Source organism: Podarcis cretensis (assembly GCF_951804945.1).
Source record: "Podarcis cretensis genome assembly, chromosome: 4".
Classification (NCBI taxonomy): domain Eukaryota; kingdom Metazoa; phylum Chordata; class Lepidosauria; order Squamata; family Lacertidae; genus Podarcis; species Podarcis cretensis.
Genome location: NC_137173.1, coordinates 79073590 through 79087989, shown reverse-complemented (window position 1 = coordinate 79087989; position 14400 = coordinate 79073590). Strand labels below are relative to the sequence as shown.

The 14400-nt window shown below is 43.3% G+C and overlaps 1 protein-coding gene across 7 annotated transcripts in view; it reads left to right on the top strand.

Moving 5' to 3' along the window:
* Positions 1-1972: 1972 nt before the first annotated feature.
* The window catches only part of ST6GAL2 (ST6 beta-galactoside alpha-2,6-sialyltransferase 2), an 81980-nt gene continuing 69552 nt past the window's right edge, over positions 1973-14400 (top strand). For 2 of the 7 annotated variants that reach the window (XM_079972743.1, XM_079972739.1), the window contains exon 1: positions 1973-2322. The gene's annotated coding sequence lies outside the window, so the exon portion shown is untranslated. Of the gene's footprint in view, positions 2323-2788; positions 2945-3154; positions 3232-14400 lie in introns of those variants that run through there. The other 5 variants (XM_079972742.1, XM_079972731.1, XM_079972737.1 and 2 more) reach the window with 4 other exon arrangements.

The window sequence follows — 14400 nt, the reverse complement described above, 5'->3', positions numbered from 1 at the left end:
AACAAGTATACAACTCTGACAATAGGAAAAGAGTAAACACAAAACAAAACAAAAATACAACCACGGACATGAAAGGAATACATATCATTTTTACAGTACTGAGTCTATATATGGTACACTTTCTAATAGAAGTTCAATGAAAGAGCACTAGCATCTAATTGTAAACACACAGGCAAGATTAAGTCGTGGCTGGAAAAAGTAAAACAGAAAAAATACTAGTTAAAGGTGCTTGCAAAAAAAAAAATCATAATTTGTAGGGGACAATAATAATATGTGGATAACTATAAAGATATGTGTACCAAATGCCTGCATAATCTTCAGGCACCTGTGCAATTATTAAGGCTTTATTAGGGTCCAAATTTAGACTTTCAGATCAAAAGACAGAGGCTGTAACTAGGCACAGTAATAATGACATTCTTCTCCCCCTTTTCCTTGCCGATTATGAGTGCTTCCTGGTAGGTGTTTATTGTGGGATCAATGCTGCTGCTCACATGGGCACGTTTTTCACAGCGCCCACACAATGCCATTGCCATCAACATGCCAGCCTGCATTCTCCCTCTTCCAATTAATCTGGATTCCCTCTTTCCACGGAAAACCCAGTAATTTAAAAAAAAAAATCAAAACCTGTAACCAACAACCTCTTTGCAACGTCTACACGACCCTTTTGCTATTATTAAGCCCCCCCCCAAAAAAAATAAAACCCTGGAAGTGTTTTTTTATTAGCCATTAGCATTCAAAATGTTTGGACAGGGCCAGTCCTGCTATAAGGCTGCCTCAGGTGTCTAATTTGTGGTGTCCTGAAACCCAGGAAATCATTAGCTATTCAGTTTAACTCTCTCTCTCTCTCTCTCTCTGTGTGTGTGTATGTACAGTGGTACCTCAGGTTAAGCACTTAATTCGTTCCGGAGGTCCGTACTTAACCTGAAACTGTTCTTAACCTGAAGCACCACTCTAGCTAATGGGGCCTCCTGCTGCTGCTGTGCCGCTGGAGCACGATTTCTGTTCTCATCCTGAAGCAAAGTTCTTAACCCGAGGTACTATTTCTGGGTTAGCGGAGTCTGTAGCCTGAAGCGTATGTAACCTGAAGCGTATGTAACCCAAGGTACCACTGTATGTGTATATGTATATATACACATGTTATATACAGTGCTTTTTTTCCTAAAAAAATGTTTGCGGGTACTCTCATTTTGACTCAAGAAAATCACCATTTTATAGTTCAAATTGGGAAAAAGAAATACAGTAATTGGACAAAAGTACAAAGATTCACAAAATGTTTAGGGGTATGCATATCCCTGTGTACCCCCAGAAAAAAGCGCTGGGTATATATGTGTGTGTGCGCGCACACACACACACCAAAAACTCCAGGGAGAGGCACTTGAAGGGTTCTTTGCCTCTGGCTCCAAAATGACTTAGTCGGCCATGGCTCGCGGAGGGTGGGCAACCGTTTGCCGCTGTGCCTCAGGCGGCAAAAAATATTGAGGGGGGGTCGCATCTCACAAGGAACCCAAGCGACGTTCCCGTAAGGAAACACGGCTGCCCCCGGCGCAGCTGCGCGCGTCAATTTGGTCTTTCCCGTCCCACTTGGGCATATTGGGGTCCGTTCCCCTCAGCCCCAACTTGCAGAAGACTTTTGAGGGAGAAGCTGCTCGCTAAGCCTTGGGAGACCATCTGGGTGCGGCGCGGGAGAGGGAGAGACAGAGCGAGCAGTAGCAGCGAGTGCGCGCACGCACACACACACACACACACACACCCCGAGAGACCACCGGCAGCATCCCCCAGTTTCCAGCGAGGAGCCCCACCCGGGCGCGCGCGCGCTCTTTCTCTCTCTCTCTCTCCCTGTGCGCAAAGGGGTTGCCCGCCTGCGTCCAAGTCTCCTCGGCCGCCCTTTCCCTCGAACAATGAGCAGGGGCCGCGCGCGCCGCCACCACCCACCCCTCCTCTCCTCTCCCGTCCCTCACCGCTTCCCTCCCGCCCACAGCCCGGGACTAGGAGCCGGCGGAAGCAGCAGCAGCAGCAGCAGCTGCGGCAGTTCCCACCCCTCAGCAGCCACACAGAGACACCGGCAGCAGCAGCAGCAGCAGCGAGACGCGGCAACAGCGCCGGGTTTGGTTCAGTATGTCCACCACCGCTCGGCGCTGGCGGCGACCGAGGCTTGCAGCGGCCAGCCGGCAGCAGCAGCAGCAGCAGCAGCTGAGCTTCCCGGGTCTTTAACTTGACCCTCCGCCGCCGCCTCCTTCTCCTGAGGTAGGGGAGGCAATGGTAATGAACTGACCCGGCGGCAGCGGCCAACAAGCCAGCCTTCTTCGGCGCTCCCCACTCACGGTAAGGAGCGGCGAGGGAAGCGCGCGCTTTTCTCACCCTGCCGCCCACACACAAACACCCGCCGTCCCGGGAGGCGGCGAAGTGAAGTCGACCCAGTCACAACAAACAGCAACAACCAACACAATCTTTTCCAAAGAGGAGTCGAGGGGGAGAGAGGCGCTGCTCTTTGCCCAGGGAAGGAGAGGCAGGCAGGAAGGAGCGCGCGCGCGCGCGGTGGAGCCACACAGCGTGCAACCTTCACGGCCATGTGCAAGGAGGGGAGAAGGCGGCGGCGGGGGGGGGGGGTGGGGGGAGCCGGGGTCAGAAGCGGGAGTCGCCCAGACAAGGGAGCTGTTTTTTTTTGGGGGGGGGGAGGGCGGACTAATAATGCAGTGCCATTGAAGTGGGGAGGGCGTGGGAGATAGGAGGAGTTGACAGTTGGGCGGCTGGCAGGCAGCTGGGGGAGGGGGCTGCCTGCGTGTGTATGGGGGGGGGGGAGAAGCTGGTTGGCGCGTGCATTAAAGCGACCCGACTCCCCCCCCCCCGCGCCAGTTTCCCTCGAGGAGCAGCGAAGGAGGAGAGATCTGCTGTCTAAAGCGAAGCTTCGGTTGCTGCTGGGTCTTTGAGGAATTCCTAGAATGTGGTACGTTGCTGGGTTTTCTTTCTCCACACACCCCCCCTTCCGTGTGTGTGTGTGTGTGTATCTCTATATGTGCACGCGAGAATTCTTCGCCAAAGGGAAAGGCGTTCTTTTTTTACCCCCCTCCCCCGCTAATGAGGGAGATGCTTCCTTTCTCTCTCCCCCACCCCCCAATGGAACATCGCCGCCCGGGCTTGGCAACAGCAGCACCCGAGCGAGCGAAGTGGCCCCCGGCGCAGCGAGCAACACACACTCTTTTCTCTCACACCGAGATTGTGGCAGCTTGCAAAGTGCGTGGGAGATCAGAAGTATTTTGCCCTCTGGCTCTTCGAAAGTGCGGCCGTTTCTTTCTTCCTCTCTCTCTCTCTCTCTTTTAATAACCCGGCGCTTTTGTGTGCAGGGAAACGCAAGCCTCATTCAAGGAACGGGCTAAGTTGTCCTGCAAATCTCTCAGAGCTTCAGTGATCTTGAACATGAGAACCGGAGGGAGCCGAGATTGGTTCGACTCCTAATCCCTCTCGTATAAATGCAATTTGAGGAGGGTGTGTGTGTGTGTGTGTGTGTTGTTGTCGTCGTCTTCGTTGAGACCAGTTCCTAAACTATTTTATTTATTTTTGCTAATGTTTAGTGGAGCCCAGCCTTTTTGTGTTTTGTTTCCAGACTTCTGCGGCTTACAGTAGGCAGTGTGGTTATTTATTTATTTATTTATTTATTTAGTGAGACTTGGCTGTTCAAAGAGTTGAATAGATATGTTTAGAGAAGCAGTGCTTTCCAAGAATTTAAATGAGGTCTTTTTTTCTTTTTTTTTAATGGCTTTCCAGGACTTTTCTATTAGCTCTCGTTGTTTTCTCTGGCTGACCTTTCGGTAGTTTAGCAACTGCATTGAATTTTAAGACAGAAGTATATGGTCACACAAACATTTTGTTGTGCGTCTTTTGTTTGTTTTTCTGTGCAACTGGAAATATTTATCACAATCACCATGGTGGGAAATATTTGCATTTAACAATATGATTTACAGTTATAATAAAAACAATAACTTTATGCTCTAATACCAGCTTTTCCTTCAATCAGATGTTTTGTGTTTTCATAAAGTGTTTATGTGTTTTAGAATGGTATAGTCGAATTACAAAGACAGAAATAGATTGCGAGCCTTGTTACTTACATGCATATGATTGCACTGAGGTCACAGGTTACATGACTGTTCACATGTTTCACTGAACACAGAGACATACTGTCTCCACACATGTACAAGTGTTTGTTCATTTGCACAGTTAGACTGATATGTACAGAGACTGTGCACTGGTTGAATATTGCATGTGAATGACTGAATGAGTGTGCAGCTTAACTATCTCTGTATTTGTACATTGAATGTCCATCTAGACATGTTTACTCAAAAGTAAGCCCCATTGAATTCAATGATCTTTATTTCCAGTCATAGTTTCTGATTTCAAGCATTTGCACTTCAATCCTAAACACTTTGTCTTTGAAGCAGTTTCTATTGATGAGAGTAGTTTTGTTGAGAATACATTATATGGAAATAAAAAATTAATGGGTTTCATTGCAAGTGAAACTACTCAGGTTTTAAGGCTCAGTTAGCACCTTGTGGGGTATCTCTGTGTGTAAAATTAAACCAGGATTTCTTCCAAGAAGAACCATTGCACTGTTGCTTTTTAATAGTTGAAGAAAATAGCTCAGATAATTTTTGAGGAATCATTTCAAGTGACGGGGGAAAGTGTATTCTAATTTTAGAACTGAACTCTTTTTCTTTTTCAAGAAAATGCCAATCACTTCACTAAAATGCCTGGGAGTTTAAAGTTGAAATTGGACATGGAAATAGCTAGTACTCAGCAGAAGTGCTTTGAATCTTCAGAGAAGATTTGCCATGATTGGGGCTGAGTTAAAGAACCTGTAGAAAAATCACATGCTGTGAATGTGTGGACTACTTTGCAAGAGGTTTTCCCCTCAGAGCTCATAAACCGCACAACTAAGGGAAACTGTGTGATGCATGCATGAATGGTAAGATTTCATTGTGTAGCATTGCACTGCAAGTTAGGAATGGAAGTCATTCTGCGCAGTATCTGGATGTGCAGACGAGATATGAGCTGTAAATACACTTGGGTGCATCTGCATTTTTATCCTACCTTTCCTCTCGGGAGCTCAAGGCACAGTGTAAATGGTCCTCCCTTCCTTTTATTCTCACAGCAACCCTGGGAGGTAGGCTAGGCTGAGAAACAAGAGTTCCAAGTCACCCACTGGATGGCTCAGTATGGATTTGAAACTGGGTGTTCCAAGTCTCAAACGTTAAACTACGTTCTACAGATGTAGGTAGCCCTGGTCTATATTAAAGATGGTTGATGGGAGCAACTGTATAATTTTGGTATAAAAGTTTGGGTCAGAGCTTCGAGATAGGAGGTCTTATATTCGATAAACTTTGTAGGAGAAAGCCCTATGAACCTTTTGATTATACACAGTTTATGATATTTGCATTTATTCCAGTAGTTCCACATACAGTGGTGCCTTGGGTTACATACGCTTCAGGTTACATAGGCTAACCCAGAAATAGTAGAAATAGTAGGTCACGGCTGGACCTAATGGTCAGGGGTCCCTTTACCTTTACCTTTACCACTGTACATGAGTGAAACTAGAACTCTTAGTTACAGTATGAGACACTCAGTGTTTATATCATTTGTTCTAATGCCTGAACTCTGGTTTCAGAGAGCATACATGTTTGTAGATGGGTCACAAGGATCTACATGGAGGTGTGATGTTATGCTAAACTACTAAACATATTTGAGAGCAAATAACGTTTGTGGCAATCTTTTCCTGGGGTGAGAGGTATATGCAGAAACAACAGGTCTTTGTGAACAGCTTGATTGACTCCACTGACCAGTGGAACTGACCTCTGGTTGGAAAGGGATGATGAGAAGTTACTTGCTGAACTTGGCAGAAAGGGAGAGCAGGAAACTTGGCATGGTGCAATGTACTCAATGGAATTGGCATGGACAGCATCGATAGGAAAAGGAACATGGGAGGTTTTGATTTAAGTAAAGAAACCTAAACCCATTTTCTTTAGGTGGATACTACTTAATCGTTGTAGGGACGCGGGTGGCACTGTGGGTTAAACCACAGAGCCTAGGACTTGCCAATCAGAAGGTTGGCAGTTCAAATCCCCGCAACGGGGTGAGCTCCTGTTGCTCGGTCCCTGCTCCTGCCAACCTAGCAGTTCAAAAGCACATCAAAGTGCAAGTAGATAAATAGGAACCGCTCCGGCGGGAAGGTAAACAGCGTTTCCGTGCACTGCTCTGGTTTGCCAGAAGCGGCTTAGTCATGCTGGCCTCATGACCCGGAAGCTGTACGCCGGCTCCCTTGGCCAATAAAGCGAGATGAGTGCCGCAACCCCAGGCCACGACTGGACCTGATGGTCAGGGTCCCTTAACCTTTACCTGTACTTAATCGTTATAGTTCTACTAAGGAGTTTGTGCCACACACCCTTTCTGTAGCAATGCTGTTGTCCCTTCTCATGGTGGTAAAGTGTACCTGAAGTGATTTGAAGAACCAAGGTTTTATATTTTATTTTAGCAACGAGTTTTGGTAATTTAATAGGGTTTCATGATATGGTGGTTTAGACTTCAAACCGTTTCACTGCCTCTGGGCCTGAACTGAAGCAGTGCTGGGACAGCATGTGGATATTGGTTTAGCCTTCTTTGTTGACTTGTTCCTGCAGGTGTGGAATAAGATCTGAGTCTTTGCTTTTCATTTCTTTAAGAGTAGACACTGGCCCAGTTCACACATAACACTAAGCCAAGCAATGGCTTAGAGCAAACAAGAGAATGTGTGGATTCTCAGAAAATCTGCCTTCCCTGATACCCAGGCCTTAGCCATGGTTTGGCTTAGCATTATGTCTGAACCCATGCTCATGGTTTTGTCTTGCTTCAGAGCAACTGCAAATGGTGAACCAAAAACAAACCTTGATTGCAGCTTCTGATTTGTCTGAAGTGAGGCAAACCATGAGCCTGGGTTCAGGCATAATGCAAAGCCAAACCATGGCTTAGGACCTTAGGTGTATTAAGTGCAGTGACAGCAGGACCAGGGGAGGAGTGCAGTGTCTGTGATTTTCACTCTGAGCATCTGCATGTTTGCTCATTCACACTTAAGTCATGGCTTGACTTGGCGTTAGGTGGGAACTGGGTCATTGTGCACTTGCTAATGAAAGTTATCTTATAGAGCAGCATTTTCCATGCATAGATATAGTTGACAATATTATAGTTGGTGCTAAAATTGCTGCAGGGGACAAGAACTCTGCTAATCCCCGTATTTCTGAATACTATACCTCAGATTTAAGGCAAAGATTGCACCATTTTCAAATACCTGCATGGCTGCTTTTCTGTGCTGAGTGGTACTGGTTGTCTCTTGATCTGGTAGTTCTTGAGCCTTGGGTATGTTTGTCAACAATGTATTTCAGAAACGTCAGAAAGCAGTTCTGTGTTTATTACTGCTATGTTAAAAGATATCCAAAACACTTTTTTTTTTTTTCAAATTAGAGGCCTGAAGACACCGCCTTTCTTTCTGACAAGTGCTTGGCAGCCCTCCTTATCTTCCTTAGAAAACATTTCCCCAAATATTACATCCTTATTGGCAATTTTTGGCCTCCCTCATGATTCGGCAGTGAGATAAATAAACTTGGAGCACACAGATCTCATCCTTTATGAGGCTAAGATGTAGTTCTGTGTTTGCTAGATGGTGTAGCCAATTACTAGGCATTCCTTTCCTATGCTTCCTCTTGGTCGCAGGGAGAGAGCTTCCTATTACTTTAAAAACTTGTCCCTGTAGGATACTGACATAGGTATGCATCCATAACGAAAGGTAGGCAGATATCAAAGCTCTTGGAGGACTAGGTTTCAAGGCTAGCATCTGACAGATAAGTAGAGTTGTGGATTCCAGTTTCCAAAAGGTGTTGTTTACTAACTGAATGGCAGGGTGTAGTTTGGAAGGTGTGACTGTGTCACAGAGATGAAGCACACCTGCTAAAACTGTACCCTGCTACACAGATTTTGAAGAACAGGGACTTCTTTCATGTCACAAATTGGCAGCAATGCCAGGGAAAATCTGTTCTTTTGCAGTAGTTCACCTCAAGCATGTATCTATGGTTAACATTATGCTATGTATGTGTTGAACACTTTCCCAAAGACATAATTGAATCTGCAAGAAACAGTGAGGGGAAGGGACTTGACCATGAATGTTGGTGTCAATAGATTGACTCTTTGCTCAAAAAGAAATGCTAATGCCTCTGTCAAAGGTCTTTGATGCAGTGAGCGTTGACATAAATAGTTACAACCACTTTGCAATTGCTTTGTTTAAAAATGGTAAAGAAAATAAAAAAACACTGTTGGTACTTTCAACAGGTTTTGCTTTTATAAGTCAGTGTAAAATTCCCTGCACATTTTTAACATGCATGAGAAGAATGGGGGAGAAGGGATGGCTGGGAAGGAATTAAAACACAAAATGTGGTACCTTCCGCTTGTCTTTCCACAAAATGTTATAATAGTCTTCCACAACTTGGTTAATTTGTTTTGTAAATGGCTTGTTAGGTATCATTTGATATTTGTCTGGTTTAATTATCATAGATCAGCATGGCAGTCTATATATGCCATTGAGCTACAATAATTATATTCAGCCCCTAAAATGAGCATTTATTTGTTTAGGAGCAAGCTTGTACATAATGCACCATAAACATTAAACCTTTCTCATCCTTAATTGTTGCAGTTTTGGTACATACAATTAAAGTGTGAGAGAGAGGGAGTTTGCTTTGCACTGCTTAAAAGAAAAAAAAGATAAATGCCACTGGATGTAATTTTTGAAGCTGTGTTATTTAAACAAATATTTTGTAGTTAATTATACACTATACTACATATTTAGGAGCTACAGCATGGTTTCCTGGAACTTGAGTTATTTATAACTATAGTGGGTTTCTCAAAATAATAAAGTGAGGTTCCCATCTTTCAGGCTCAGATAACGTTTATTTGAAATCATGTTTGCTAAAAAGTCAGATGTCTTTATTCTTTCTCTCTCTCCCTTTGCCGCACTCTGCTATGACTACGGCAGCAGTCCTATGCACATTTATGTGGGAGTAAGTTCTGCTGAAATCAGTGGGGCTTCAGATTTTACGTGCATGGTAAGAAAATGCGCCCAATATGGTACTCTGCAGATAAAAGCAACCCTAACTGGTAGTGACATGTATCAAGCTGTATGGAACAAAATAAGCAGGCTGTAATTAGCAAAATTTTGAGGGTGTACAAAACTAAATCACCCTCTCAAAAAAAAGGGGGGGAGGGTGATATTTGGACCCCACGCCCAATGTTGTCACTAAGTCTGCACCTTCACACTGCCACATATTACTTCTAGAGCTGGGCGATATATCGATATATCGTCCCAAACCGATTTGAAGTCCATATCGTGATATAGGTTTCATAATTTTTGACCGGGCAATATATTGCAAATCATGGAGTGTTTGTGTATGTGTGCTATGCAAAAATCATCATGCGGGAAAAACTGTGAAGTCAGCCAATGCCTCTACAGAGCTCCATCCTTACTTCCTGATATATCAGTATATTGCGATGTTTAGCTGGTGATATATTGTGATGTATGCTGTAGATTTGGGTTTGTGTAATATGTGTGTTTGTGCACAAAGATGCAGATAAACTCATGAGTTCTTGAATATATGGATCTTTGTCCCATTGTAAAGCTGGGTGTTTTATTTTTTATTTTAGTTTTTGATACTTAGTTTTTATTGTTTGTTTGTTTGTTTGTTTAACTTGCATTCTGCGTTCCTCCCAAAGGTGCCCAGTGTAGCAAACACATTTGCAATACAAAGCGATGTAACTAAAAACAAAACAAAACATATGGATACATTAAAAAAAACTTAAAAGCATATAAAAGCATTTAAAAACAATAAACAGGGGGGGAAATGTTGAACAAAATTTTAAAGTGGCAGATTGTTGTGCCTGGATAGGCCAGCTGAAAGAGAAAGGTTTCCAGCAAGCATCTTAAACGGTGAAGTGAGGGTGCCTGCCTATCATCAAGAAGCAAGGAGTTCCCGTGCCTCACTGATGTGGTCCAAAGGAAAGCAGAGCAATGCAGGAGGCGTACAAGGTGCTATCCAACCACCTTAGGGACTCTAATCCGGATTTGTGTAGGGTTCACTTCTCAGCTTTTTCTTTTCCCGGAGAAATGATGGATCAGAGATATGCTTCCTAGATGGGCTACCTTCCGGGTAGACCAGCCCCCATCTGCCCCGCACTTCCCTCACTACAGCATGTCCATAAAACTGCCTTCTTGATCATTGGACCAAGTATTGGTCTGCTTGATCTGTTGACGTCTGTCTTCACATGCGGGGGAAGTTCCTAACTCACCAAGGGTTTGAGACCCATCAGCTACCCTCACCTGGTTCAGCCAGCCAGTTGGAGCCATTCCCAGAGTGTGGCCACTGTGTCATCCTGACAGCTTCTAGGAGCCACAGGTGAGAGCTGAGTGGAGGGTGAGGACTAAAGGTGGACAAACTACACCAGAAGGAACATGGTGTGTCCCCCACCAGAGGTACTACCCCTCCCCTAACATCCTATACCCCCAACCCCCCTGAATATATATATATATAGAGAGAGGGAATTTCTCAGCATGTCATGGACTTCATTGATGCTTTATATTTTTAAAGATCAGTTTTTAAAGATCAGTTATTGGTGTGGTTACAAAGATTCCCTCCCCATGCCGTGAACAAGACTTTTTACAATCAACCTTCAAGGTGAATTTCATGGTTAGGGGTCTTGTCCCCTCGCAAAGAATTCAGGCCCAAGTGCAATAAGACAGGGGAGAATTTATTTACTCTTAAAAACTGAGCTGCACTGTTACAGTTTTATCTGTCCAAAAAAATCTTTATCCCACCTTTCTGCTAAGAGTGGCTTCCGAGAAGGTTTACAGATTCAATTTTAAAGCCATCAAATGACAAAAACTAATTAAAAGTTCCAGATCTCCATATCTTTCCAAACCTCGAAACCTTGATGTAATTATCCTTAAAGAAATTCCTATTCCTATTTGTTAATCAGATACCCAGATATTTTGTTTTGTTCACTACTGCCAGACCTGATGTTTCCTGTAAATAATCTCTTTCCTGTGTTGACATGTTTTTTGCTAGCATGTTGGTCTTACTTTTATTTAATTCGAATCCTGCGACCTTTCCAAATTCTGATATTCTTTCTAAAAAATTTGGCACACTTTCCACCGGATCTTCAGTTGTTATTATCAAGTCATCTGCGAAGGCCTTTATCTTATGGGATTTCCCCCGAACAGTTATACCCTTTATTTCTTTGTCTTTTCTAATTGCGATCATTAAGAATTCCAAAACCATTATAAACAGTAGGGGCGAAAGAGGACAACCTTGTCTAGTCCCTTTATTTATTCTGATTTCCTATGTCATCTCATTGTTGATAATTAACTTAGCTCTTTGTTCTTTGTATATTGCCTCTCTGCCCCTGCTGAAATTTTCTCCAACTCCTATCCTCTTCAGTGATCTTTTCATAAACTTCCAAGAGACGCCATCGAAAGCCTTCTCCATGTCGATTAGCATTAAGATAGCATTTTTAGCCGATCCTATTTCTAAGTACTCCAAAATATCAGTAATATTCCTTGTACTGTTATGCATGTGTCGACCCAGTAGAAAGCCTGATTGATCTCTGTTTATTACTTAATTTAGTACTTTTTTTAACCTATCAGCCAGAATGCTCGCAAATATTTTATAATCATTGTTTAATAGAGATATAGGTCTGTAATTGTTTACTGACGTTCTATCTGTTCCTTGTTTGGGTATCAGCGTGATATACGCTTCTTCCCAGGACTTTGGTATTTTCCCTTCTTTCAATATACCATTTAGTATAATTTTCATTGGTTCCAATAGCACATCTTCTAATTTAATTAAAATTATCATTACTAGGTAGAATATCTGTGGTTAAAATGAGCATCCTGCCCAGGATGATATTCTTATTTCAAATGATACCAATAATTGGTGGGGTAGGATGATTTAAACAATGGGGAAAAAATCTAACCAAATTTATTTGGCAATATAAAACATAGAAAATTAAATATAAATTAAGGATTTGCTAGAAGAGAAGAATAATAAACTAAAATTAAAGGATTATGAAGAAATGAAACACCACCTAACAGGGTGGATTCAATATCACCAGCTACCAGTAATCAATATCAATATCACCAGTAATTTTAATAAACACAAAAGAAATAAAGGATTTGTGACAGAAGTCTCACTATTGGACAAAAAATTATTACAAAGCAAAGTAAAAGTAATTTCTAAAATGTACAGATTATTGTTAGAGTGGGAGGTTAAAGACAAACAAATTAAAGAAGTAATGATAAAATGGGCCATAGTGAATGTTTAAGTGAATACAAGAAATAAAAAGACATTTTAGACGACCGGCGTGAAACAAAATGAATTGTGCACTAAGTATTGTTAAAAGCACAGGCAAAATAGGACAGACTTTACCTGGCACCTAAAAATAGTAACAGTGTTACCAGGCAAACTCACAGTTTGGGTACTACCAGTCCCTTTGTCCAGTAGCCACCCATTAATTCTCTGATGGTGGGAATATACAATTCTGGCAGATGTTTAATTGGCTGACAGGCTCCTAGGACAGCAGTTGGTCCTTTAGCATGGTACAAACCGCTTAAACCTTTGCAGTATGGTAAATGTGGGGGTTTTTGCCACTTCTGCAGGATATTGCAATATAGATGTGATAATTCAAACGTTAACATTTCAAACACCACCGTGATAGTAGTAATAATTTATCTTAATACTTAGGTGCTAAAGTAATTACGTTGTCCCTGTTCTCTTATGCTCATTACTTTCATAGGGGGAGAGCTAGGTAGGCAGTATAGAGTATATTGATTCTGCTGGGTCTTGTGTCTGGAGCAGGTCTTCTAACACCTAACACTGCCTGTCAAAACCGTATTATAACAAACCCTGGTTCTGTGTTTGTGATTTCCAAGCATTCATTTCAATTCTAGTGCCAAGCTCCTAAGATACCAACCCTATCCTTGACATATAGCCTGCTGCAGAGATGGGGAATCTGTGCCCCCTCCCCAAGATGATGTTGGCCTCCAACTCCCATCATCCCTGACATTGGAGCAGTGTATCCAGCACAAAGTGCAAAGAGTAAGTATGCACTAAAGGGCTGCTTCTGTACTGCTGCTATTGGTGAAAGCAGTGGGGAGTGCAGCCATTTTGAGCTGGGGAAACACCACATGTTCCATCCTCTTCATTCCTCTTGTAGACCATTCATAAGGTGTCCTATCTTTCAGGATGAAAGCTGGGGCATCTGCAGCAGAACGAACAAACAACATGCAGAGCGCTCCAGTGTGTACTGGATGTGTGAGCATTATATTAATGACTACTTTGTCCTCCCCCAGCAAACGTGTCTGCAAATGCAGACATCAGTGGAAGGCAGAGCTAGTCTGCAGGTGTCTCCCTTTCTCGAGACCTCACTCATGAGCCCCTAGTGAACCCCTGGTCATTATACCTTTTGGTTACAGCTGTTACCCATTATGCATTTTCATGTACATGTTTCTCACGTCTCTCCACAGGCAACCAGGCAAGCATCCGACACAAGCAGAGGAAAGGATGTTCCTCGCTTCTAGTCCAGTGCCCAGTGGAAGACCAGTTGCTCCTCTGGGAGATTGCTCTGGTACCTTTCTAGAGTGCATGGTACACAGTATTTAGCAAATGCAGCATGGACCTGAGATGATGATGGAATGAGCTGTCTGGTGTGCAACTGTCGCAGGTACAGGAACCCTGCTGCCCTAAATCTCCATGTGGTGATACAGTTTAATAAAAAAGCCATGACTGTTTCATCTGTGTCTTGTCTTCACGTTTATTTTATTTATTTAGAGTGTTGATCAAAAAGAAAATCTCCAAGAAGTTTACAAACAAAATCATAGAGAAGATGTGAGTAAAATCAACAAACGAATTGGAAACAAATACACACACACGTCATTATTAAAGATGAGGGCGGCTCTGCAAGCCATTGTGGCCAAACCACACCCGCCTGGCCTGCACCTGACGTCATATATGACATCAAGTGTGTGGCAGGTAAAGTCACACCTGGGACAAATGGGGTTTGCAGGGACTGCTGGTTGGTTGGTTTGGCTGCCCCTGTGAAAACTTTGAAGACACTCTGAAGCCCTGACTATCAGCTGATTGTCAGGTTTTCAAAGCGCAGCAAAGAGCTCTCTGCAGGCACCAATGAATGGTTGATTGTTGGTGCTTGAAGAGGTCCCTGCACAGCCAAAGCCAAGCCAATCATCTGGGACTGGCTGTACTAGTGCAGTCAAGGGGAATGGAGGAAACAGCCTGCAATCAAAGTGTTTCCTCCATTGCTTTATAAGGACATAAGGTGGGTGCT